At 37.3% G+C, this 26,341-nt stretch overlaps 1 long non-coding RNA gene across 2 annotated transcripts; it reads right to left on the reverse strand.

The window, feature by feature from the left end:
• Positions 1 to 813: 813 nt before the first annotated feature.
• On the reverse strand, positions 814 to 26,341 carry LOC135328326 (uncharacterized). Of its 2 annotated transcripts, none has more exons than XR_010389168.1 (3): positions 26,304 to 26,341; positions 9,858 to 9,937; positions 814 to 3,289 (listed from the first exon to the last, which is right to left on the reverse strand). It is a non-coding gene; the product is annotated as an uncharacterized LOC135328326 (long non-coding RNA). The 2 variants fall into 2 exon arrangements; XR_010389167.1 differs by lacking the exon at positions 26,304 to 26,341 and adding an exon at positions 11,058 to 11,199.

A 26,341-nucleotide genomic window follows, 5' to 3' on the forward strand; every position in this document is an offset into this window, starting at 1 on the left:
TTTGAGTTTGAAATCTCTCAGATTGGCCTCTAAGCCAGATCTCCCACCCAAGCTTTTAAACAACAGCTTGGCTTGACTCTACCCCTTTACTGTGGTTACCAACAAAAACCCTGTGGTTGCTGTGCCTTGTCCTATCTGCTGTGTGCTGGAACATACCTATCAGCTCAAGTTGCTCAAGCAATCAGGAGGTATGTTTGTGAACTGCATGTAGCCTTGGGCTGCAAGTAACTATGGGTGCAAACAAGAAGATCATGCTTCATGCAGGTAGGAGAAATTTAGGTGGTTTAGATTCCCTGAGGAAAGATCTATGTACGTATAGCTTCTTAAGCATCAAAGTTGTTAGGCTACCATGATACAGATCTCTTTTGAACTTGATCTTACAGTTCCAATCAAGGGAGCATTTAAAGCACTCAAAGTCTTTATCATTTCTTTTCATGACAAATTCTTCATGGGCCTACAGGCGCAAACACCCTAGTTCAGTCAAAAACCTGCATTAATAAGGGATGTAAGTTTTTTGTACTGCAGATTTAAATAGAAGAAAAAAAGCTTCAGCCATAAAAGTCCTATAGACTATTCTATATTTTTAAAAATCAATTCAGAAGGATTTAATTATGAGAGACTATGTCAGACAAAGTATTACATTTTTAGGAAAGTTCATGTTAATTCCAGTATTTGGTTCTTTATGCATAATAAGCTGTTTCATGAGTAGGGATAAAAGACTTTTACCTTTCTGTGGATTTCTGTCCTGTATTTTCTATGCATCCCCATGTTCCCCAAAATCTTACAGTATCCCCAGCTTTCATTGTGTCCAGGTTTTTTGACCCACTGGCTGCAAGAAACAGCACGTGCTACTTAAAGCAGTGCTTATGCCAGTTGTCCTGCTACTACCCATATGCTGACAGGCCAGCTGGCTGTTGGCAAACAGCATAGATAAATGTCAAGTTCTTGCCTGTCCTCTGCTATGAAGGCAATACAAAACTATTTTTCTGTAAGCAGCAGAGTGTACACATAGTCTATTGATTCAGTTTTGTTTAGATAATTTAAAATATTGCAGAGAGTAAACAGCAATAAGGGAGTCAGTCACATATAAAAAAAGAAGAAAGTTCACTGCACTTCATTTCTGAAGGGAAAGTTTAAAATTCATGTTTTTAATTATGCCTTCCCAACTTAAAGCCAAATGGTATTACACAAGAACTGATGAGTGGTCTTCAGAGCCAACCTCTTTTTTTTTTTTTCCTTGTCTATAAAATGTATTTATTTATTACTAATGAGAAACGAAGGGCCAGATCATCAGACAGTAGAAAGCAGTGTTACACCATTCAACTAAAAAGGATGGATCAATTTGTACCAGATTTATATCTGGCACTTATTAGTTCTGGACTGCTCATATGCCTCCAGGGTTAAAAAGAAAAGGAATCCTTCTACGTGATTTTCTCAGAAGTGTCTTGTTAGGGATCAGTTTGACCTCCTCCTCCATCTTTTGCATTTGGGAGTTTTAAGTAGAATCAGGGCTACCAGCAAAGCAAGTGGAGTACGGAACGGGGGGGGACTTGTGCTCTGATGTTTTGGGGAGTCGTGCACAGCTGTGGGATGAGCAAGGACAGGCATTACTGCAGGATTAGCCATGGTTCATAAACCTGGAATGGAAAATGTGGTGAAAATGTTCACTGTAGGAAAAAACGAGTAAAAAACATTCTTGCTCCTGTGGAATGGAAAGGCCATATAAGACATTCAGAATAAACGCGTCTGCTGTGCAACTAGTGACACTACATGAAAAGAGCTTTAGCAGGGGAACAAAAGCGATACTGTTTTATCTTAACTGCTGATTAAAGACTGTAAGTAGTGTATCTACAAAATTATGCACATTTTAAACAAAAATCAGCAAGATGTCACAGGCAAGAAAAACAAGTCTTACAGTACAATGCAAAGCTTTTCTCTAAGGCATTGATGTTTAATCTGTCTACTGCTATTGTCCCTCTTTCACAGTGGCTGCGGTGTGATCTGAGTTGCAGGCTTATCGCATTGTGCCAAACAGTTGCCACAACACAGTTATTTAACACTTTACTGTGCTCAGCTCAGCCATGGTTAGCGCTTGTGTGTGTACACTAGGTCTGGGGTGAATGGAAGGTTATTTGACTGATACTACCTTCCAATGAAAGACAGCTTGATCCCTAAACAACTCTCCATACCAAACATCCCTGTCAAATGTGAAGAAACAAAAAAGGAAGAGCAGATAAAAGGAAAACAAAATGCCACAGGGAGCATAATCGGTGATTGTGAAATACTGTTAGAGAAAGTCACTTCATGGAGAGAATTTAGTATGGCAAAAAACAGTAATAATTATAAATAGAGTAGTACATAGCAGATAAGGACAGAACTGATCTGGAGAAATCCTAGCAAGAACTTCACTAAATATTAAATGATGATAAAAAAATGTGTAAATTCCATCCATCACTGATGACGTGAAAGGGCATTTGATTCAGCAAATTATACAGAAGCCTAACCCTCCTAGCCTGAAAAAAAAGAACAGGTTATACAACCTTGAAAATACCCAGCTTTCCATCTGTTTACACAGAAGTGTGATGATGTACACTTTTTGTATATCAGTTTATTTCTGAAGTTAGTTTAACAATTTAAGTTAGTTAAACTATCAGTTATTTTCCACCCAAATGAACACTTTTCAAATATACTGAAAAAAAAGGATTTTAGAAATACTTAATTACAGATAAAACCGCAAATTCAGCTCCCTACATATGAAGGACTTCAGAGCTGCATTGCCATTCTTGAACCGATTCTTAGAGTTGTAGTCCAAACTTTTATCCCAAACTACACATTGTTTCTTGCTAATGTTCATGCAAGACCATCCATAACACTGATCCTCCAAGTCTCATCTATCCTTATCCGGTTTATATTGTTCTGTTGCTTCATTCACGATTGATAACATTTTTTTTTATTAAGTTCCTTTCCAGAAGTGACTTTCTTTACTAGTTTTCCCCAGAAAACAATTAGATAATGTCATCTGACAGCAGAACGCTCACTAGAACAGGTAACTACCAAGTATCAGTACCAGCTACATTTCTAAGTTTTCAGTCTTATTCACAAAATAACAATGACCCAAATTCTAAGTTATCCCACAGCCAAGTCTTTGAACCTTAGCCAAAAAGTAGTCCTAGCCCAGGTATTGCTTTCCTTGGGCCAATCTGTGATAATGTAGTGCTCAGATCCAAGAAGAGAGTACTGAGTCTTAACAAGTTACAGCACAACAGTTCTTCATGAGTATGCTCTTTTCCTGTGGAAGAATAAGACAATATGGATTAGTTTGATTCCCTTTCATTTTAAGATAGTTTAAGTTAAATTAACTTGCATTTGCTATTAGGAGCACAGAGACATTTAACTGTAATTCTCTGTATGCATGGTTAGATGCTAACAAGTTGGTAATTTCACCAGGAAGCACTACTCTAGATGGCTTAGAAAATAAGTAATAAACGTAATTTTCCCTGAAAAGGGTCACTGTTTTTTAATTCACATTGTACACAAGCCAAGACTCCATGTGGTAGAATCCAGAAAGAGCCATAAAGCTAATAAATACAATGCTTACAGTACATCAGTAGAACATCTAATAAATGTGTCTGTATAACATGCTTCCCTAAACAGTGTCTTCAAGATTGAAAGTGTGATTAGTCTTTGCTCAGTTTGACATAAAGCTGGGGTGCTTGAAATTGCTTTTTGATCTGAATAAAGGGTATGGTACAACAGTAAAGCTGTAGCAAAGGCATTTTGGGGAACTGTCAGAAGAATGACAACTCAAAGGAATTCCAGATTACTTTTCTACCTCTACAGCATACAAAGTTCAAGACAAAACTTTCTTTCTAAACTTGAATCAGGTTGTAGTATTTCCAAAAACCCTTAATGCAGGACTAAGCAAGAAATGTCATTCATTCAGGTCATCATCAAAATGTTTCTAATTACATCCCTGACTAATTACATTACCATATACCTTTAAGTAGTGGTTTTAAAATTACAGCGCTTGGCTGAAAGCCGATTCCTTATTTTAAGCAATTCCTACAAGCATGAACCAACAGTGCTTAATCAGATGGCAAGTTTTCACATAGAGTTGCTGACTATAGTCCCAAAGCTGCGAAGTGCCACAGGAGAGAGAGAGAGGAACAGAGGGGCAGGAAAAAAAGGAAGACGATTGCTTCTTTCTATAATTCAGCTAGGAACAATTAGTGCCGTTATTTTATATGCTACCCTAAGGATATACTGAAAGTCTACATCCTTTGTGTGATATTAAGAAAGGACATTGCAGATCCAAACTTAAAAAAAGCCAGAAGTTTGAGATTATTGCTTCCCACGAGTGTTTCTGCCACTGAGCAGGGCATTCCCATAGGGGACAGGAGGAGGCAATGCCACCGCACTTGTAGAAAGTCCCGAGTCTGCAGAACATCTCGTGCGCTTTTGCTGGTGAGCGTAGGAGACAAGACTCATGCTGGGCCATTATCTTTTGTTCCTTCAATAGTTAGTTTGGCTGTGATGGGCCAAAGAAGCCAGCCTTTGGCCCTACAAGCCTACAACAACTTTGCAGTGTCCAGTTCCCATGTACAGCCCAGAAACAAGTGAAGAGCATGAACAGCTTTGGATCGATGGACCTGTGAGAGCAAGCCCTGACTCAGCGGGACTATGGTCTTTCCACAAACTGTTAAGAAATTACACATATAAATATATATATATATATATATATATATAAAATATATATACCTATTACCCATTTTTATCTGGCAGCACTAGATACCTAGTGTGTTGCTCCCTGGTAGGACTTTCTGCTTTCTCTTCTACACACATCTCCCAAGAGCAGCCATGGGCAGTCAACTCAATACTCCTTAAGCAATTGCACGTTTGTGCCCAAGAGTGTTTGGCTTTGAAAGCCATTTAGAGCATACCTAAAGGTGAATTTTCCTGTCCAAAGCTTCTCTGGCATTATTCACAGCTTTAAGCTGACATCTTAACTACATTTTCTGGTGTTGCCTTGCTAAAGGTCTAAACTAATGCTAATAAAATGCTAAACTAATAAATCCTTTAAGGAAGACATAATCTCTTGCCAAGACTCTTGGCAAAAGTTATACTCAGCTTCTCCGTTTTTGTTAATAGTTTTGTACTTCTATATTAAACAATCCCTCAGTGCTGCCATTTGAGTATATGAATAGAATATTCATGTGAATATCTTTGTTCAGTATATTTCTTTAATAATTTCTAAATTTAAATCTGAAAACAGCAGGAAAGCTAGGTGATTTTCATTAATTACTGGTATTTGCTTTGGAATATCACCAAAAAGGCTCTACTGAAGTCCAGACTTTTTTGCAGCAGGTGCTGCACAAACACAAACGGAGACATTATTGCCTAGCAAGCTTCACAGGCTAGAACACAAACTCCTGAAACAAGACATGAAGATGACTCAATCTGCACATAAATGAGCATAAGGAAGAACTGTTACAATGTTGTCTGTTGTGTTTATGTTTCTGAACAGGGATCTTTTTCCTATCAAATCTTTTTGATGAAAACAAAAAGAAGTAGATTCAAGTCAATCAAAATAGGTGCATACAGTGTGAAAAGAGGGGAAAAGGCAGACGGAAAACAATAGTAAATAAATCATAAAAGTAATGTTTTAAAAAATTGATTCTTTTTAATAAAAAATGAAGCTTAAGAAACAATTCGAATTATTTTGCTGAGGGTGAAACAAATATTTTTTAACTCAAAATAATTGTATTTTTCTTTTCATTTTTGTCAGACTGTCCAGAAATGAAAATAAAATCACTTATCAAATGAAAATATCGAGTTTTTTTCAGTTCAGGCTAAAGACAAAAACAAAAATGAAATTAGGTATTCACACAGTTCTAATATTTCTGTTGTCGCTAGTGCAAAGGTAGAGGCTGGAAGTAAACAAGTTGAAAAATCAGTTTTCATGACATGAGTAGCTACATAGGTTTCCTGAGAGATATGAGCTCTAAGAAGGGATCTGCAGAACGATAAGGTAATGGATGTTTGGGTTTTAATATGGAGCTTTCCCTGTGTTCAAAGAGCCACATAAGGGAAAGTCTGGCATTATATAAAGAATAAGTTGAGAGGGGGGCAGCAAAGGCTGAGAATGTCGGAGAAGTTCAGCATCGTAACAGATTAACGGGTCGAACAGGCTGGAGGCAGGTAAGGAAGGGGGTTGCCTTTGACGACAAGAAGCTACCATTTGATATAGAAGCACAAGCAGAGCTAGCATCTGACTTGTTCTAACATTTGGCAAGCTCCCTCATAAAAGAAAGCAAAATATGACATGTTATGGATTTAAACTAGCTCCATTTGTTTTCCTCATCTATTGCAATCTTACTGTCAAAAAACCCTAAGTGGCACAAGGCTTCCCAGGTTGGTATAGAACGTGTACAATTTCAACCAGCTGGTCAGGGTAGTTCTTATTGCCGGAGGGGAGGAGAAAAAAAAAATCATACACTTCCAGGACTGTTTCTATGGTACTGGAAATGCACAGTGTATTCTGTTTGTTATTTCCCATTGTCACCAAGGTCACACCTATCTGGCAAAAAGCCTAGATTAAAGGCTATTTTAGCTGGAGTATTTCAGCAGGCCAGTGTTAAACATTATTTTGCTCTTGTGTAGACAAAGATTATAGTGTTTAAAAACCATGTCCAGCCCAAGAAAATGTATTTATCTTTATTACAGTAAATTTATTTATTGATCTTCACTACAGTAGCATCTAACATTATATTCAGCAGCCTTACTCTATCACCCAGGGCTTTGCACAACTATGAGAGATGAACGATGTTGAGGTAATATAGCATATACTTGAATAATATATATAATATAGACATAATATATATAATTTATATAATATAATACAGAATTCTATGTATAAAATATATACAATCTTCATAACAACATATATCTCTAAATTATATATAATATAGAATTATATATGCATAAAGGAGGCGGCTTTTTCTGGGATCCCACTACTGTAACGCCTTGAAAATACAGCCTTTGGGGGTTTTATTCTTCTTTCATGAGGATTTTTTCCTCCTTAAATGAATTTTTTTGGCAAATACAATAGGGAGACATGGTAAACTTTTGTCCCTTCTTTCCCCTTCTCAGAAATGGTAAACGTTTTATGCTTCTTTACCCCACATCTATTTTTTTTTTTTTAATATTCTCCCATTTTTTGCTATTTGGAAGGATATCAAAATACTATAGCCCCCATGTTGCATTCATTGGCTCTTGAAATGAAGAAAAATACGGTCAGATTTAACAAATGGATGTAGAAGAAAAAATAACTAACCTTTCTCAGAAGAACATATAAAAGAGTGAGCATATATAAATAACTTGATACATATTTTTATTTTAGTATTTTCAGGAAGATGGATCGCAGCCCATTAAAACTAAAATCTCCAGAAAGACAAGCATTCTGATGTATCATCTGTCAAGCTAAGGGTACTGAGAACCACTAGCTGACTGATAAGATGGATTTTCACTTTCTTACTGGCTTTTAGAAGGAAGAAAGTGTAGAGCTGAACAGCTGGTAACATTTGCTAAGAGATTATGGTGCTGAAATTCTGATTTAAATTTGACTTCTTGGCCGTAAACACAAGAACAACACATGAAATGTTCCTATTCGTTAACATATTCTCTCTTGAGAAAAATTACTTCAACTGCTTCTTATATAAAAACTATGTAAGATTAAAGAGCAAAGTGGTTTCCAACTGAAAAAAAAATCTTGTATTTCCTGTAAGAGGAAGTCATGTAAGAGGGACAAAGCTTTCTTTAGGGTAGCTGCTACCACCTTCTGTAAGACTGTCGAAGCACATGCAAATCAGAAGAAAGATTTTTAAAAATTGATTTGGCAATATAGTAAGACTCTTGCCTAAATTGTCTCCTTTAGGACTTAGAACTACAAAAGCTTTTCCTGATATACATGACTGAGTAACCAAGTCAAAATCTCTCGCTACTCTGCTGTATGCTGCAGCTTGGAAATATTTTAGGAATGCTCTGAAACTAGCCCATATGCTGCCACAAATACTGTTAGCACCTCTCTTATGTGCAAGTAAAAAGTGTAGTCCATGCTATTTTCAGACTTTGACCAATCAGTATATAAACTCCACTAACTATTTTGGTAAATTTTACAGGGAGATGTTTAACCACTAAAACTAGACCAAGACCATCAAACCTGTTTAATAAAAAAAAAAAAAACACAATAAAAAGAAAAATACCAAGTCCTAACACTTTCTAAACTTTCTTATCAGAAGCTGGATATGAAACAGCTGTCCAGAGGTGAAAAGCTCAACCAGAATTTGGGGAAAATTTCATAAAAATAAATACAAAGAGGAATACTGTTGTATTTTTCTGTGAGGAATCTTTGCAGATGTAATGTGAACGTAATCCACCAGCAATCTCTAAAAACCTAAATAAGATCTGGATCGTAGCTGTACAGCACTCTATAAAACCGGAGTGTGCGATCAGAGAGTATCCTTACAGTAACTATTGATGAGAGTTTTGAGCTATAAGAAATAATGGCAATGAAGGGCTGGTTTCACAGAGCACTCTGAATCATTTAATGAGATGTTCCGATTTAAGCTATAGAAATTTTAATAAAACCATGTGAAAGTCATACAAATAGAAATAGCAAAAATGTCACACATACAGGATATGGAACCACATCTTGCAGAATACAGCAGGTCTGGAAGAGTGTCTCAATTCAGAGATCTAAAAAACCTTCTTTATAGTCAAAGAGTAAACAAGATCAATTTATTTGGTTTACCTGAGAAAAGATTACGCTTAAGTCACCTTCTAATCTACAAGTAGGTACATGGAGAGAAAAATTCCAATAACGGAAAGCTTTTTAATCTGGCTAACAGAACAAGAGCCAATGGACAAAATCATTTAAACCATTTCAAAAATAAAACACATTTTTAAACAGCGAGGGTTCTGTGTAACAAATTACAAAAACATGTTATTGATTTCCCATCGCTTTAAGTCTTTATGTTGGGATGTTTTTCTAAAAGAGTCCTAATGCTGCCAGAAGTTATAGCCTTGATGCAAGAAGCGCTCAGTGAAAGTATATATTATAAATTGTACTGAAGGTCAGACTAGGTGAACATCATGGTCTCTTCTGAGTTTATAATCTATAAATCTTCAATATTAGGCCACGGTTTATGCACTTCTGTAGCTATTGTGATAAGTTGCTTTGTCCTTTGGGGAAAATTAAAGCAGATAATTCTATTATTTTCCTTTTCATTTCATGGCACCTTCTAATCTAGCTGGTTTGTTTGTGCCTGCTGAAAAGGGGAGCTAGCATCATTTAGGTCTTCACAAACATGTGATATATGTTCCTGAGGCTTTATTTTATACACTATGGCTCACTGACTTTGACAATAACTAATATGTTGTGTCCTTTCTTCTCTATCCCACCCCACTTTTTTGTTTTTTGGATTGTTCCCTGATACTTTTCAGAAAGCCAGAAAACATCCTGCAGAACAACCAGCACTTGAATACTCTAATAGGTTTTATTTTTGTGATACGCTGGGTGTTGTCTGTCTATTGCCTGCAATTGAAATTGTGGGTGCCTAGCAGTTGTGAAAGTTAGGCTCATTTGGGAGCAAGCTGTGTGGGCATATTTGAGGATGCTGTTAAGAAGAAATATACTGACAGATCAGTTTACTGAGCAGTAGGCAAGAATTTGACGGGGTTTCCTAATCGTTAATCATACCTTTAAAGAAACAGGTGGAAAAATTTGATTAAATATCTGCTGTACCTACAGCTATACCACCTTTTGCTGTGGTTTCTGAATCAGGCAGAGTGGCACCGACCTGGTGGTGATAAACCTCCTTGCAGAACACTCCTCAGTTGCTAGCTGTGACCTCTGTGCAGAATTCCAGGCAAGCTTGCCCTAGTAATTGAGAGAGAGACAAAACAGGTGGAAATTACTTATCAATAGTTTATAGTTGTTCTGTTTCATAAATATTTAAGATAAACTACTTCCATCCAGCAAAGAAAATGTAGATATTCTGCTAATAAAGGGAGGAGAGGGGGAATCTTAATTGAAGTTGTACTTATCATGCATTAAAGGACTTTACCTAGCAGAGATTTTGAAGCACAGGCCCTCAGAGAGGGTACATCAGTGCTAGTAAATAGGATTTGCGAGAAGCGGTTTTTAATGGACAATAAAGCAATCGGCATTTTAACACAGTTCTGCTGGTCTGGACTGACTCACTCCAACACAGTAAAGACACTTTGTTGTTAGAAGTACTTTCATCCACCTTCGGACCCTGACCATCTGAAATCATCCCAGACCTAATGGCCCATTTTATAAGAGCAGTGAGCATTAAAAAGATTGGCCAACCCAGTGCAAATAACCATACTGAAATTTATGGAAAGCCTATTCAGCAAATAAGAATTTCCTCAGTTAAATTCACTGGGTTTTCATCACCATGTACCTAGATTCCAGCCTGTGATTTCAACTGGATCAATGATGGATACAATTCTGTAAAATATTTCTTTGGAAGACTGTACAGCTAGCAGGTATTTCAGAGCAAAGACTACGTAAAGACAGAAACAACAACAGAATTTTTGTTCTATAATGATGAGGGAGACCAATAAACTAACAGTATGATTCATCTCACTTAACTTTAGCCATTCAAAAGGTAGGTGTTGAATGCAAGCTAGTCATCCTTTTTTTGTCACTTGTGGAGAAAGATGCATCCTGCCTGCTTTAGTTATCTAGTTTGGGAACTCCTTTTTAGAACACTTTTCTCTCTCTCCATTGACTACGGGGGACACCTAGAGGACCAGCCATTGGAAAGCTAGGCGTTCCACCTAAATTTAGGCAATATAAGTCTTATCTTAAGACCCTTTACGTACTGAGACTAAGGGTAAGTGGTTGAGTGTTCTGGGAAGACAGGGGTGTGTTGGTTTCAGTGCCGCGTGCCCAAATTTCAATTAAAATAACTAAATAGAAGAGAAAGCAAGAGAGAGCCAGAGGCAAAGTAAAATTAAGCCAACTACAAGACCTGGAGAATCACAGCTGCTTATCCAGCCTATAGCAAAAGGACTTGTTCCTAATCTCAGAGAATTTTCTCTCTTCAGTATCACTCAGTTCCATAAGAAAAAGGCTGTGTCCACGTGTTTCCAGTATGCTGTCATAGTGCTGTTGGGGATTCATAAAGAAATACCAGAGAGGAATGGGCAGAGAAAGTACAACAAAACAGAAAAGTGAGGTTTGGATTGGCATTTCACTTTGTAATGGCTCCATGGTTCACAATGATTTACTACAGAGTTCATATTGATTTACAATTATTAGACAGCTATTGTAATCTATGTTGATAAAGCAATAATGGAGTACAGAAAATATTTGTTAAATATGAGAAACTCTGTAGCACTTGTGCATTAATCACAAAGTTGATCACCTACATGTGCTAATGAACCACTAGTGAATATTTAACCTGCAATACAATACAAGCTGACAGATTACGTCCTTCATAAATAGATGAACTTTATGAGATTTATAATTACTTAACTTGTGACATATCACAGGATTTAAGAGTGGGAAGTAATTTTTAACATGTGGTTTTCTTTTTTAGTGTCTGAATTCCTTAAGAATTAACAGCTCTAGAACTAATTTTGTTTCTTGTTTATTTCAACATTACAGTGGGTTTAATCAGCTTAAACAAAACAGTGGGTTTCACGAAATTGAAGAAGATATAAGGGTGAGACATTCTACTGTATAATGTAATCAGGTGTCTTTGATCTTCATGCAGAAAGCTTAATAAAATATAGGTATTCTCAACTGCACGAGAAAAAACAGAAGGAACTAAGGTTGCTCAGCTCATTGTTGCCAGTAGATCTATTAGGGGTCAGTCTGGCATTTGCATAAATGTCCCGATTAATCAGAGATTAAATAATTATTTGTTCAGCAAATGGTGCAAAAAACAGGGCAAACTTGTCTGACCAGCTGAGCTAGTCTCTTGCTAGGCAGATTTCCAGATCTCCGGGTTAGGGGACAGTATGTTTCATGCTCCCTTTCTCCTTGAAAGGGTGAAGGTACATTGGAAGAGACGCTGCCTGGAAAGGAGTTAATCCATTAAGGCCTCCTGGTTGAGTCATTTTCTGCCCTGCTTCAACTCCTGCTAATTCTCATTCTACTGATTTCCACAAGGACACTTGTAGAAAGGTTATCAGCTTCTTGGAAGGACACACGAAAGAAGCCAAGCACAAACCTAGCCCACTTTTCCAAATGAAATGAGCTATAAACAGCTGCAGACAAACCTTGGCTTTGTTCATATGATTGGGAGTTTTGCCATCAGTGAAGACCAGAATTTGGCCCTGAGCAAAATGTTTCAGCTCTGAATGACATGCACATTACAAGCATTAAAAACTGGTTGCTTTTAAATTAGGAATAGGGAAAGAAAGAACTGGGCTATTACAAACCTTATTCAGTAAGGTAGGCCAAATAATGAAAAGCCAATGGTAGCAGACAACTGCTGCTCCCCAAAAGGCATCATACAGATTGTGAAACACTAAGCTTTATAGATATGTAGTCATCATATAAAGAAATTAGACTTACAATTACCAATAGAAATGATAACATCATGGCAAATACTGAGGACATGTATGATGTATTTATGTGCAAGAAATTAGTGTGAATTGCAAAGGCTTCACTTACGCTATCATAATGAAAGGTCTTTGAAGACTTCCAGTAACACAGCCCTTTTTCCTGGGTTTTTGGATTGACTGCAAAAGTTCACTATGCACTAAAAATTTGTCATGCAAAGTTTCAGTCTGGGAAACATTAATGTTTCATTTAATTTAGCTTGTGTGCGATATACAAATTAGAATGGACTGCCTATTTAAATGGAACTGGTGCAGTAGTTACTCCATTATATGGAATGATTGCTTTTGCTACTCCTCTCCCACCCACCCCTGCCCTAGTTAAAACTGCCAAACTATACTGCTTATTCACAGTAAAGACTCTTCACCGGGGTTTTTATTTCCCAGCCACAATATTGATACACAATATATTCAATTCTTAGTAGGTATTCACGGCATACACTGTAACAGTCCATCTGTTACCAACACCCTGCTATGCATAATTTTTAGACTGCATGGCTTAGGGGTAAGAATGGTTATTATGTCTGTACCATACCTATCACTCTACAGTTGGCCTAGCACAGTGGGCATGGGGGCAGGGGAGGAGGGAAAAGCTAGCCCGGTTGATGTGTAGGTGCTGCTGAAGTATATGCTTTAATGTTATTAACATTAGGCACCACTGCAGTACTACTACTAATAATAATGAATATACATCTAGCATACCTGTAGATGAGTGAGTCTGTTAGCAGAGATTTGGCCTTAAAATGCAGAGATATTCTGCTATGGTTTCTCTAAGGACCCTGCTCATAGATGTCACTGGTGATAGAGGTATCTGTTTTATTACATACCATGTCCAGTAAGAGCAGCACCAATAGATCCCTGACTTTTTCACACTGTGTTTGTGTCCACGATCCCTCTTATCATCTTGTTTTGCCATTCATACATCTACTCCTGGCCACATGTCATGCTTCTGCAGTTGTTTATCCATCTGGCTGACAAACCCATTTGTAATGCTGTGATGACAACTTACTATCGAAAATCACCACTGTAAGACAACATCAGGGACATTCAACAAAGGATACAGATTTCTTTCACCGTGCACTATTTAATAAATAAAGCCAGAACAAAATGAGAAACTACAAAAGGTGATTATCTTTTATCTTCCAAAAAGACCACATATCCTGAGCTTTCATTTGTCTCTCTAGATAGGCTGGCAGAAAGGGTGTGTGGGAGGAAGATCTTTTAGGGACATCCCATGGTTTTCTCCATGGCGGCATTTAAAAAGAAAACAAAAGTTAATCCAGTACTTGCTTCAATCTGGTAAATTTTAAACACAAATGTTGCTTGCCCCTGATGTTTTTATGAGTTCCAGGTGGAAGTTCTACAGCATCAATGATTCAGCAATATCTGGAGATAACGCAAGCCCAAAGGTGGAGGAATTATCCCAATCCTTCCTTTATGTTGCTGGTAGAATATGCAGCTAGCAATTCCCAAAGCCTCCCTCCAGCATTTCTCTGTTGGATTCACATAACATGTCAAAGAAATGATTTTTCTCTTTGATTACTGCAGTAAAATAAAAAGCACTGAAAAAGCAACGACTCAAAAACTTACAACACAGTAACATGAAAAATCCAGCTCCCTGTAAAAAGCGTAATAACAAGGGAGTCAAAAGTTGTTACTCCAGCCAAAAGTAAGCTCTCTTTCTCATTACAGCACTTTATTATTACAAATGCCATTTTGAGACCCTTGCAGTAGGAAAGTAAGAAAGGGCAAGTCACCAATCAACTTCATAGGCCAACAGACTAAGATACATTAACTCCAGCTTTAACGCGTTTGGTCTCTGCAGAAGTTCTGCTTGCTGGCTGAACTGCAGAAGCAGGAGAACAACATTTTTCTATCCTGCTGACTTTTTCTACCTCTTTCCATCTGGCAGCAGTACTTAATAGTTAAAAAAGGAAATGGAGATCAGGCTCATAAGCTCTAAGATATGGCTATAGTCTACCTAAGTAATCAAAGGCAAAATATATAGAGCTTTAAATGTTTTGAGGTGCTTAAATCTTACTAAAGCAAGTTGGAATTAGACACCTAAATGCCTTTCAGAATCTTACAGATCCTTTCCAAGTTTAGGTGAGTTTTTTTTCCCATTAAAGATCTAAGACAATGTGAAACATCTGTGTAAGTGGCTTTATTTTCAGCACTGTTGATTATGTGGTGCTCTAATTAGAATCAATGAGAGGTTTGGGCATTTACTTCCCCGTAAAAACATTATAAAATGAAACAGGGCATTTTATTCTCACTCAGCTCAGTGCAGCACAGGTGCAGGGTGGTGAACATGTGAACACGTGTTTCTAAGAGCTGAGAACTAGGGAAGCAGGGGAAGCTGATCTTGCATTAAGAGAGCAGTGCTACACAGCCATTTGGCTACTCTAATTTTACAGCAGGACTAAGGTAAAGGTGGAAAGAGTAGCACACTGACCCCAAGAGCATGCCGACCTCCCAGAAGATGTACATTCAGCTATCTAAAGACTGTAACTACAAATACCTAACCTTAAAGGACCCAAGATAGCTACTTGCACAATAGGCAGCAACAACCTTGAAGTTGGCCTGACATTTTCAACACTGAAGGACATTCAAGGTCAAGATCTCAGTTTCCTCTGCCCAACGTTTTTCCCACCCCCAGCTACTGTTGCTGGTACTAGATTTGTCTGGCTGTGTATTGCACTGAATTGGGTGTTTTTTTCTTTTTGCACTGAATGACAACAGAAAAATCAAGACAATCATGTTTACCATGAATAAAAAGGCAGGGAGGGGATCTAAATCAGCTGGGAAACTCAGAGATTAAAAATGCCTCTTTCTGGCAGAGGAAAACTAATGGGTCTTATTGAGTAAAACAATGTTTACCTCTGCCTTTTCACTCCTATTACCCAAACAGCGCTGCAGCTACATACTTATCTGGGAGAAATAATGAAGAAAACCGTGAGCAGAAAACAAAGAGCTTGTTACAAGTCAAAGATTAGCCATGCTATAGCCCAGACATTCTCCCTGCAAGTAATATAGTCAGCACAGCATAAAACTATGTTTCAAGGCGCATTTGAATACTGCAGCAACAGCAGAAAAATACACAGATTTTAACAAGACCCTAAAATAACTTAGTTTTCTTATCTGGGTGGGTTATCAACTTATCCACAGATACAGGATTCCAGATATTCATTCAGTAGGAAAACAGGCTCCTCCATAGCATGCTCTCTCCTCTGAAAAGACCAATGGATTGAATTGTCTTTGGAAGGCTGTCTCCTTTCATGTAGATGAACAGTTTACACCAGATGCCTTTATTTTCAGATGGCTAATTAGCACGATGAAATATAGCAGGCCTACTGTGAAACACCAGTGAAATTACTAATGGAAAAAGTCCAACTTGTATTATATCCTGCAGAATCTAAGTCACCAGTAGTATACACGGTAACAATTTGGCCCACAAAGTTAGTAGAAGAAAGCATGTGATAAAACATTACTCATGGCAGAAGAGAAGTATGGTATTACTGGTTCTTTATGGCTTCAGGATGTTTTATAATTAATTATTCAGAGAAAAGAATAAAACTGCTGGCACCCATTGCAAATACAGAACAAAGTTATTTAATGAGCAACCATAAAACATACATAAGTTCAGCTGGCACTATGCAGATACACTCAAAGAACTTTTCCAAGATAACAGACTAAAAGAGGGACATACTTCAGAAGTTGTAACAACATTACCTCACAGTCCAGCTGTTTACATTGTACTTTCAGCTTCTTTGAAATGATGCCAAAATAAAGTAAATTTGAATATTATCTGCAGAGAAGTTCTCTGTGGAATAATCACCAGAATGCTTTTCATTATAACACAATTATATCATCAGCTTCTAATGATCAGAATGCAGAGCAGCTGATTATTTTCATAATGCAATTACTTCATAACAAACATTTTAGAAAACTCAGCTGCATGCAAACAATTCTCTCAAAATATCTCATTTGTCTGATTAATCGTATGATGGGAACTACTCTTTCTCACCCCCTTCTAAATGTTCACCTGTTTTCACTGTGCTTGTAAGCTAACTTGGTCATTACAATAATAAATGCTCAGAAGGAAGGGAGAAAGAAGGCTTGTTTATCAAAATGTAGAGACTGACTCTAATGGGCAGATTTTCAAAGTGAGGTAAATGCAATTGTTCACAGATATTTGCCCTTGCCATTTTTTGTGCGCGCAAATCCCAAGGTATCCATACAAATCAGGTATTTGTACATGCATCTTATTAGCTTACAAATGCAGATAGCTGATTTGATGTTCCACTGTATCACACCCAAATACTCGATGTATCTAGTGGGTATTTTTATATACAGAGATTTCCAAACAGCTGACTAATCCTCTGGTCCTCACTGTCGGTAAGAATCTCTAAGGCTTTTGCTAGTAACTGCATCTTTCATATGTATTTTAAAATAACTGTGATCCTAGTAGAACTAACCACACAGGGAAATATAAAAGGCTGCAATATTTGATTGTTCAGCAAGATCATTTACACCTTGATGTAGGAATAAAAATAATTAGCTCTTCTAGTACCTTTCAGCAGAGAATCTAAAACCTTGTTTATAAAAATGAGTTAGTCTTGCATTTAAAACCATCCCTTATGTAAAAACCACTGACTTAAGTAGAGAGGATACATTTGGGGGCATTAACCCATCTCACTATTGAGGCAAATTTACTTAAGGTGCTTTCCACAAATTCACAAGGCTTAAATGACTGGGCCAAGAACAGGACTCCATCTGCTGATTCCTAATCCCTCTCCCAGATAGATTATCTCTATCTGGGAGACATTACCTCTAAGGAGCTATAAAATTCTCAGAAGGTGAGAAGTTATGAAAGAAAAGATTTCAAGGACATCTACTGAAGCCTAGACAAAATAAGCAGGAAAGAGAATCTGAATAAAATGCACATATAAGCAACAGACTTACCAGATTTAAAAAAATACATATTGTAACAACTATAATGGTAATAACAATGCTATTAGAGATAAGACTCCTATTGTAAACATTCATGTCATTTTGGGTGAATAACTTATTCATATGAAATTTCTTAGAATATGCAGATTATCAGCCTTACTCAAAAGAATTTCACCACAGCTTGGGAAGGGGAGAAATCTGTAAACCTGCAACTATTTAAACTTAAAACCTGATTACAACTAGAGAAACCCCTCTGCCTAACATTTTATTTCAGACTGGTCCAAGTTGCACATTCCACACTTGGATTTCTCTGCAGCTATTAGCACTCTGCATTTTAAACTTGCTAGGTAAGTGATGAAGTCTAGGTTAGGTATTTAACAGAACCTTAAACTAAAAGCATTTTTACCATTTTCTACTTAGGGGAAAAAATAAGCCAGTGATACATATTTCTGCCTATGCTTCATCCTGAGAAGTCTGGATCTCATTTAGGAAAAATGAATTGTTTTAAACCAGCTTCCCCTTCCTCTGTAAACATTTCTGAAAATTTTTTGTCAGTATCTAGTACAGATTTTCACCGTATCCAACAAAATCTCTCCCTTCAGTATGTGACACATGGCTCTGCCTGCCCAGTGGGGGACATCACATGAGGAGCATAAAAACAAATAAACAGCATGTTTTATCTGCTGCTCTGATTCCAATCCAATCTATTAAATAACTGCACTGGCTCTTTACACAGAATTGGTTATAGATTTTAAAAATTTCTCTAAAAGGCTTCTTCTAGTGACAACATAATTGGGAAAAAATGGCAGAAGACATGCGAAGAAAAAAAGCCAAAAACCTAACAGAATTCAGAGGGAGCTTTCATCTGCACTGTATAAGGTTACATACTTCATTGCTGGATGAGTTTTTATGGGTTATGATAGTGTCAGAGAGCATTTTAGGGGGCTTTAACTAAAGCTGAAGCAGCTCATGCCTTCAGCTCTGGACGTTATGAGCCTTCAGTCCTCGGGGCACCAGGCATACATCAGGAGCCTTGAGCATGGACAACACATCCTGCGAAAGTCAACGGACACTAGCATCTTCCTCAACCCAGAGCAGAAGGTGCCTCTGAGCAACCAGCAGGCGAGATGCTGCCGTTCCCTTCCACGTGTTGGCAAGTAGATTTGGTAACTTTGGAAATTCTTAGGGAGTCTCCTCCTCGAGATTCTCTTTCTCAACTTCTCTTACTCCTAGCAGCTCTAGGAGTTTGTCAGTTCAATACCTTCCCATTTTTTTGGCACTTTAAATCAAGCCACTTTCTGTTAGTCATCATTTTTCTAAACACACTGTCACCAAAAGATTGGCTGAAATTTTAACAGAAAATTTGCATCTGTGATAGATAAAGCCATTGGACAATCCTTTTGGAAACATTTAGATAAGAATGACCTATTTAGGAATATTTAGCAAATGATATACACTTTTCATAACATTTAAGGGAACAAAAAAGTCTTTTACACCTTCCCAAAATAACATAAGAAACATCCTGAAATAATGTAGTAACTTCACGTTCTACACGATGGACCAACATGGAGTAGTAAAACGTATCCATCTCCTTCAGTAGGGACTATATGTGCACAATGTTTAATGAAGTACATCATTGCTTGTGTATGTCAAAGACAGTACCCCACCCAGATCTGTCTCTTTTCTCAGTCAACTGGACTTTTGCCACTAGTTTCAAAGACAACATATTATCTCACAATTAGAGAAAGTCCAGTGAAAACAGAAAAATAGGTCATCATGTTTGAAACAACTATGCAGTGCTTCTGGCCAGTTATTTTTGTATGCTGTGATTAATTTAAATTAATGTAGCTTGTTTTAATAATTGCGTAACTTTTATCCGGATGCCCATGCCAGATGGCTCAGCCAGCCTGAAAACAGGAAAGATGCTGTAATTGTGGCAGTGTAATAACATTTATTTACTATAAGTCTGACTGTCTCTGATGCTCCTCAGAGCTCTGCGAGCTTATGCTTTGCAGTATACTACTTCTATACATTTCACTTTTATTCCATACAATCTTTTTCTCCTCCATTTTTTTTAAATGCACTTCTTCCCTTTAGTGCTTCTTGTAAAGACTCTAGTTTCCCAGCTCCAGATTCTGCCATTATATCACTGCAGATCATTACAGTTAATTCAGTGCTAAACTGGTGTCAAGCTCAATTGCACTGATTTTAATCCTGACATGAATGACTGGTATGCTTCAGGAATTCCCTTGCAACACTTGGACAATTAATACATCTTCAGGTTATTATTTTTCTTATTCAGAGTTGTGGACATATTCTACCTTCAAGTTCTCAAACAGAATCTTTCACATTCAGAGCTGGAAATTCAGGAATGTGCTGTTTCTTATTGAGCTTACCATGCTATCACATTTCCTCTGGCTTGTTTCTCTTATTTGATTTCCTTTCATACACAGTAGGAAGCAACAGTCATTTTAACCTCTAGTTTAACATTAGTTACTTCCAGTATAAAATGATTTTCTCCAACCTGCAATTATCAGTCCCTTTGACTCATGTACAACCCAGAATTCATGTTAAAACACTCACATGATTGAACAATGAGGTAAGAAAGATAGAAATAGGACTGGATTAGCTTGTTTGGAGGGAAAAATCTGAATTTTGACTTTTCTTCTCTTTGCTGCTTCCTAGCAATTACTACACTCACTGCAGATTGTCTGTCCTGGCAGTTTGCAAACCCACCTGGATGCTGTCAGGCCGAGGAAGGACTGGCATTTTCCAAAAAGCAGTCCTCTACCAGACTTGCATTTTTGTGTAAATTGCTGATGGTTCAGGTCTTGAAGAAAGCCTTATATATTCATCCTTTGCACACAATGTAGACACAGCCACTAAGCTCTCAAAGAGGTCACAAGCAAAACCCTTGACAGCTTCAATTAGAACAGCACTAGGAGCTCAGTACTCTGAACGAAATGCTGACTCTACCAAGCCATGTACAAAAATTTTCCAGAAAAATCACATGCTTCTACTTGTTTGCTATACTTCCTAATGGAAAAAAAAAAGATAGTTACAAATATATACACCTTAGAGTTTGTAGATGAATATGCATGCAAAACTTTTATTTAAATAAAATAAATCAACAGGCATGGACTTACCTGGGACATCTCAGTCATCCACCCATCCATGTTGTGTTAAGCAGAGATCCAAGTACTTTTGTCAAGTACCTGTCAATAGGCCCCACAGAAACATCTTTCCCCCCACACACTTTTTTTGTATGAGACAAATTCTTACTCAAATAACTGGCAATTTTTATGAAGTTTTTTACATAATGGGAACATTCTTTATTGCTGAAAAGAAACATACACTTGCCTTAGGAGAAATGAAGTCAACTGATTTGAGGTGAGAATTAATTAGCATGGGCCCAAACTTATTTCCAATGAAATCAGATAGGTAGAAAATTTACTTTGTATGATCAGGGCCCGACCCGCTAATTGCAATTAATCAGTTATCCGGTACATTTGGCAGCTCATTTTCTGTTCACAAATGATTTGCAAATCACACTGATTTTTTGCATACTTATTTCTTGTTTGTAATTGTTCAATGACTAATTTAAGCAAACACATTTTGGCTCACAATGTGTTCATGCACTCTTTATTTAGATTTGGGGATTTTTTTGCTCCTCTTCAATGAGGCATGCTACTGTTCTTCCTCTGAGTAGATGCCTGACAACTTAAAATGGGAATGAACCTAAAAGAAATGCTCACAATTCATTTGGCCTGTTTCATTTATTGACCAAACAAAATGTATTCCATTTTTGATTTTCCTTTTCTAGACAGCATTCTCTACTATAAGGTATGGGGAAAAGCAAGCCTGGGAAAAAAGATGACAAGGTGCAAAAGTACTTGGTGTGGCTTTTCATTTTCTGGGTGGAAAAATATCTGCAAAATATTGAGCAAACTGAAAACTAGCACTGTTCAAGTGGTTTTGTAAAAACATACCAAAAACACAAAAAAAACCAACAAAACACCAAAAACACAGTGAGGTCTAACAGGAGAATGAAAATGAGTAATGAATGGCAACAATAATATAATATTGTGCACATAAGAATATAGGCACAGAACAGCTGTTCATTGGGCAAATACCTGATTATACAGTTTTTAGTGATAAAAAAGGACACAGGCTTGGCTGAATCGTACAGCCATTCAGAGTCTAAATGAATCTTTGTGAATGCAGAATTTACAGCAGTTAAGCAGCTCTAGACTTGCTCTCTTGGGAATGGATAAATTAGGATATGATCCAATGCCCACTGAATGTCAATGGAAAAATTCTCCTTGATAGGAATGGACTTCAGGTCAAGAACAAAAATAATGGAATGTAAAATTGCAGAATTAGTAGTATGGAAAACAACTGTCACAGCAAGCAAAGCCAATCAATAGATACAGTCTTATTTATACATGCATAGGACCCAATTTGATAAAAACAACTCTGAATAGTTGTGTCATGGGACTGGCGTCCTGTGAACATTTTGCAGAGTATGAAGCAGAGACCTTTTGGCCATACATGTCTTAATTTCAACAGGGCTATATTCTCCATCTTAGCTGCCTCCAGTTTATTATATGTAGCATGTCATTTCTCACCTTCCTTCTTGGTATTTTCACATTTTTTAATTAAGTCATTCAGGAAAATTTACAAATGATCTTTCCAAATATGTTATACATGATATCCCATTTAATTTAGCTTTATGGTGTCCCAGGCTGATTAATTTCCTTCTCTAAGTACTGTGTGTACCTCAGACTACTGTTTTACTGAATTTTTAGTATTGCCTTTGTGTTGCTTGATAGTGCACCTGCTACTAATTATATGCAGATGATATATAATTACATCTTTAGAGGGATTCAAATGACAATGTTTCACTGACTTTCAGTGCTGCCTTTTTGACATAAAGCTCTGGTTTAGAACAGGTATTAATGAAGCTGAAATCAATTAATCATATATACTGAAATACCCTAACTTCGGCTTATGACTGAAAAAAACTGAACACTCTTGCCTCCTAGTTATGAGTCAGGCAAGTAGCATGGGAAGATGGCATGAATATTTTAAGTGTTTTTAAACCACTGTGTTATTTTCTATTCAATAATTCCCTCTTAGATAACCATACCAGCAAAACTTTAGAAATGAAATTTGAAGTTAGCAACAGCCTCATGAAAAACCTAATTCTATGATTTGAAGTCATTCAAAAAGGGATCTTAAGCATATAAAGTGATCTCTCTGAGCATCACTGAGTCTTTCAATACAGAATCATTACAATCAGATGTTGACTGATGAGCCATAGAAAATATTCAGCTACTGATTTCAAATAATGTTTTCCAAAAGAATTCGTACCAGAAGCATGGATAATTCAAGAAATTAAAATAGGCAGAATTCAGCAAATACATTTTTATTATGCATTCTGTTTTTAGTAACTGTCCAAACATTTTCTACATGGTGATGACATGTATGGAACTAGGACATGTCAAAATGTGTGTGGCTACAGAGGCACTTAATGCATACAGTGTTACCCCTGCTACTTTAGAAGAGCTGCATCAATCCTAAAAATACCTGATTCTCTCCTACTGCCAGGTGTCTTCATCTGCATGCTGCCAGAATCGCAGGCATGCTGCCAGGATGATATGTCATGCCAAGAAATACTGCATTTCTACTAGCCATCTCAATCTCTGCAAGTAGAGATTAACGGATGCTTTGAGTCACTTCTTGATTTACATAGAAGATTTTTGGAGTGACATGATTAAAGGCAGCAGTGCAGACTAAACTGCAAATAAGTTTTTGTTATTTAACAGCTCTGTAGTATCCTTTAGTAACAATAAAAAATCCTGTTGCTAAAAGCATACATAGACTAGCAAAAGGCAGTCATTAGCAGTACAGAACAAGAAATTTACTAACAAACCTAAAATATATGCTACAGTTTTTTGGCATCATTTATTTACATCTTACCTATTAGCTGACACAAAGCTAATATCTTAGCTACGAGACACAGCTCCCCCTGCTAATCAAACCTGAATATTTATCTACAAGATCTTATGACTCACACAAAGTGAGTCATATTGCCCATATTACCATATTGGGATTGATCCCAATACTCCAAATGAAGTTCTTGTCTTATAGCAGAAGGTGGTCCCAGCAGTCCTGGCTTGAGGAAGTACACCTGTAATAAGCTTCTGCATGAAATCAGGTCCAACAGTTCAAACTTAGCAGAGCATTATTAGCCAGTTTTGAACTGTGTATGATATTAATGCTTATAATTTATTCTGTTTAGCTGGGAAAGAGAATGCAGACTTGTACTTCAAGAGGGCATGGCTTGAATGAAGTGGGAAATGCTTATTTCATTACATTGTGCCTTCCACTATTTCACAGCAATCGCTAAAAATGCTTGCAGACCTCTAGGAGAAACCTTTGAGCTAAGTGATTCCTAAATGATACTTCCCACATCTGCCCTTCCATTGCATTCTGTGTACACCTTGGCAATTTCCCTCAGAGTGTAACAGAAGCTTTGGAGGTATTATCACTTTCCGCACAACACAACTAACCCTGTGTTTGGAAAAAACTTCTTTTGACCCATCCACATGAAAGGAAAAGCCAGAAATCAGTTTATAATGGTGAAACAGAGGGGAAAATATAATGGTGATGATGAAATGGATATAAGAATCCTTAGGCTGCATTTTAATTCAGTCATGGTGCAGTTTGCTTCTAATAAAATTCCTCACAGGAAATTTTTTAAGCTGACCTCTTCAAAGTAAATCAGAGCATGATTCAGGGTACGCCACACAGTTTTTATAATCAGTGTGCAAGATAAAGAAAAAATTGCAGTGAGGCATGCTACTAGAGGACAATTGCGAACTATGATCCCACTAAGAACCAACAGAGAAACTCAATTAATGGTCCACTTTTTAAAGAAGAATCACTGCAGATGTCCTTCCATTCATTTATGATTTCAGCATTCAGTTCCTAACACTGTTACCATCCCTCTAGAGGTGACTTTGCTAATGAAAAGACCATCATTCCTGAGCCCCTAATATCTACACTGTATGTTTCAAGGATTTTTATGCTGGACTTCTTAGTCCTACCCAAACATAATATGCAGCAGGTGCTCCAAGACCAGTCCATGATATAAACTAATGGGAGGGAAGTGGAGATGATTCAATTTCAAATCAAGTGGTTATCCAAAAAAAGCAACCTATTTGGGTCTGACTTGGGACCCAGGAGAATTAGCAGATACCATCCTTGGATTATGAAACACCCCTTCATACGAGAATACTTAATGCACAAAGTGTGCTTTTTGGTTCAATAAACTGTGGGTGAATTCCACACTGGCAATCTGAGAAGACAAGTTTTAATGCTGAGTTTTACACTGTAAAGTGATTTGCAATAAAACCACTTCAAAGAAGAAACTGCTTTAAAATCCTTCCCCGCTTCAGCTCTTCTTCCTTTTCCCCAGACTTGACACAGCTTTTTAGACAGGGATCCGCTTATAGGATGGTATTGGATAGTTGCCTCAGACAGGCTCTGTTAAAACTGTATTTGCTTACTGCATTTGGCATGCTACAAGGCTTAAGACAACTTTTACAGAAAAAAAAATCAACTGCAGTTGCTGATATTTTCAACCATATGGTCCAAATTTCCTCAGATTCAAGGATCAGAATTCAGAGAGACAGAATGCTAAATAGCAGACTTTTTTTTTTAAAACAGTAAATGCATTACAGTGAACTCAGGTACCATTCCCAGCATTGATGAGAATGGCTGAACCCTGCTTCTTACAAGGAAGAGAGCACCATCTCCTTACCAGGGAACTTGAATTGATTTCAACTGTGACTAGTATGCTGGTACGCTTTTTTTTTTAAACACTAAAATCAGACTGTTTTCCACTAAGACACTGTGGGAAATACACATACTGGCCCGTGGGAGTACAGTCAGATTCCATAAAAAGAAATGAAAACACTATCAGTTATTTATAGGGAAGATCCCCATGAGTCTACAGTTGGACTGCATCTCTCATTTTCATAAATCTTTTCCACATCTTTGCCTAAGTTTCCACTGCCTCTTGTCCACTTATTTGCATCTGTGACAGATGGTAAAAATACTTGATTTGGCCATGGATAGTTTATTGTCATTTTATATTCCATTTAAAAATTGAGAGGGTGGGCAGCAGAGAAGAGGGTCTGGCTGGCTCTCTTGACTCAAGATTGAGACTAAAAAAGGAACAGGTTATTCCTGCTGTCAGGAAAGGAATAATCCTGACAGCAGCTGTACAAGTTCAGGCTACAGTAATAGCATCAGAGCAGCAACACTGATACTAAATTGGTAGTCTACAGTTTATGGGCAGACTGAAAGACCTTTGGGAGAAAAGCAATGGTCTGTTTGGCAGGGACCCAAAGTTAACATGTGCAGATGATGGGACAAAACAGACTTTCTTGGGGACCAAAAAGACAGGTTTTCAAAACAGGAAAAAACTAAGCTGGCAATCAGAATCAAGAGGAAGGGAGCTCTCCTGCAAGCACCTAAGGAGCAAGCAATTCTCAAGCTTTCAGTTTCATCTGTCTCACCTAGGAGCTCTGAGATTCCCCTATGCATAGAATTCTCTTGTCCTAACTTAGTATTTTTGTGTTAGAATTAAACATAATGATATTACTTATAAACCTTTGGGGTCTTACCTTGTAAGTGAGCATGACCAAAGAGCATCTGTTTACCT

This window comes from Dromaius novaehollandiae, chromosome 4 (genome assembly GCF_036370855.1).
Source record: "Dromaius novaehollandiae isolate bDroNov1 chromosome 4, bDroNov1.hap1, whole genome shotgun sequence".
Lineage (NCBI taxonomy): Eukaryota > Metazoa > Chordata > Aves > Casuariiformes > Dromaiidae > Dromaius > Dromaius novaehollandiae.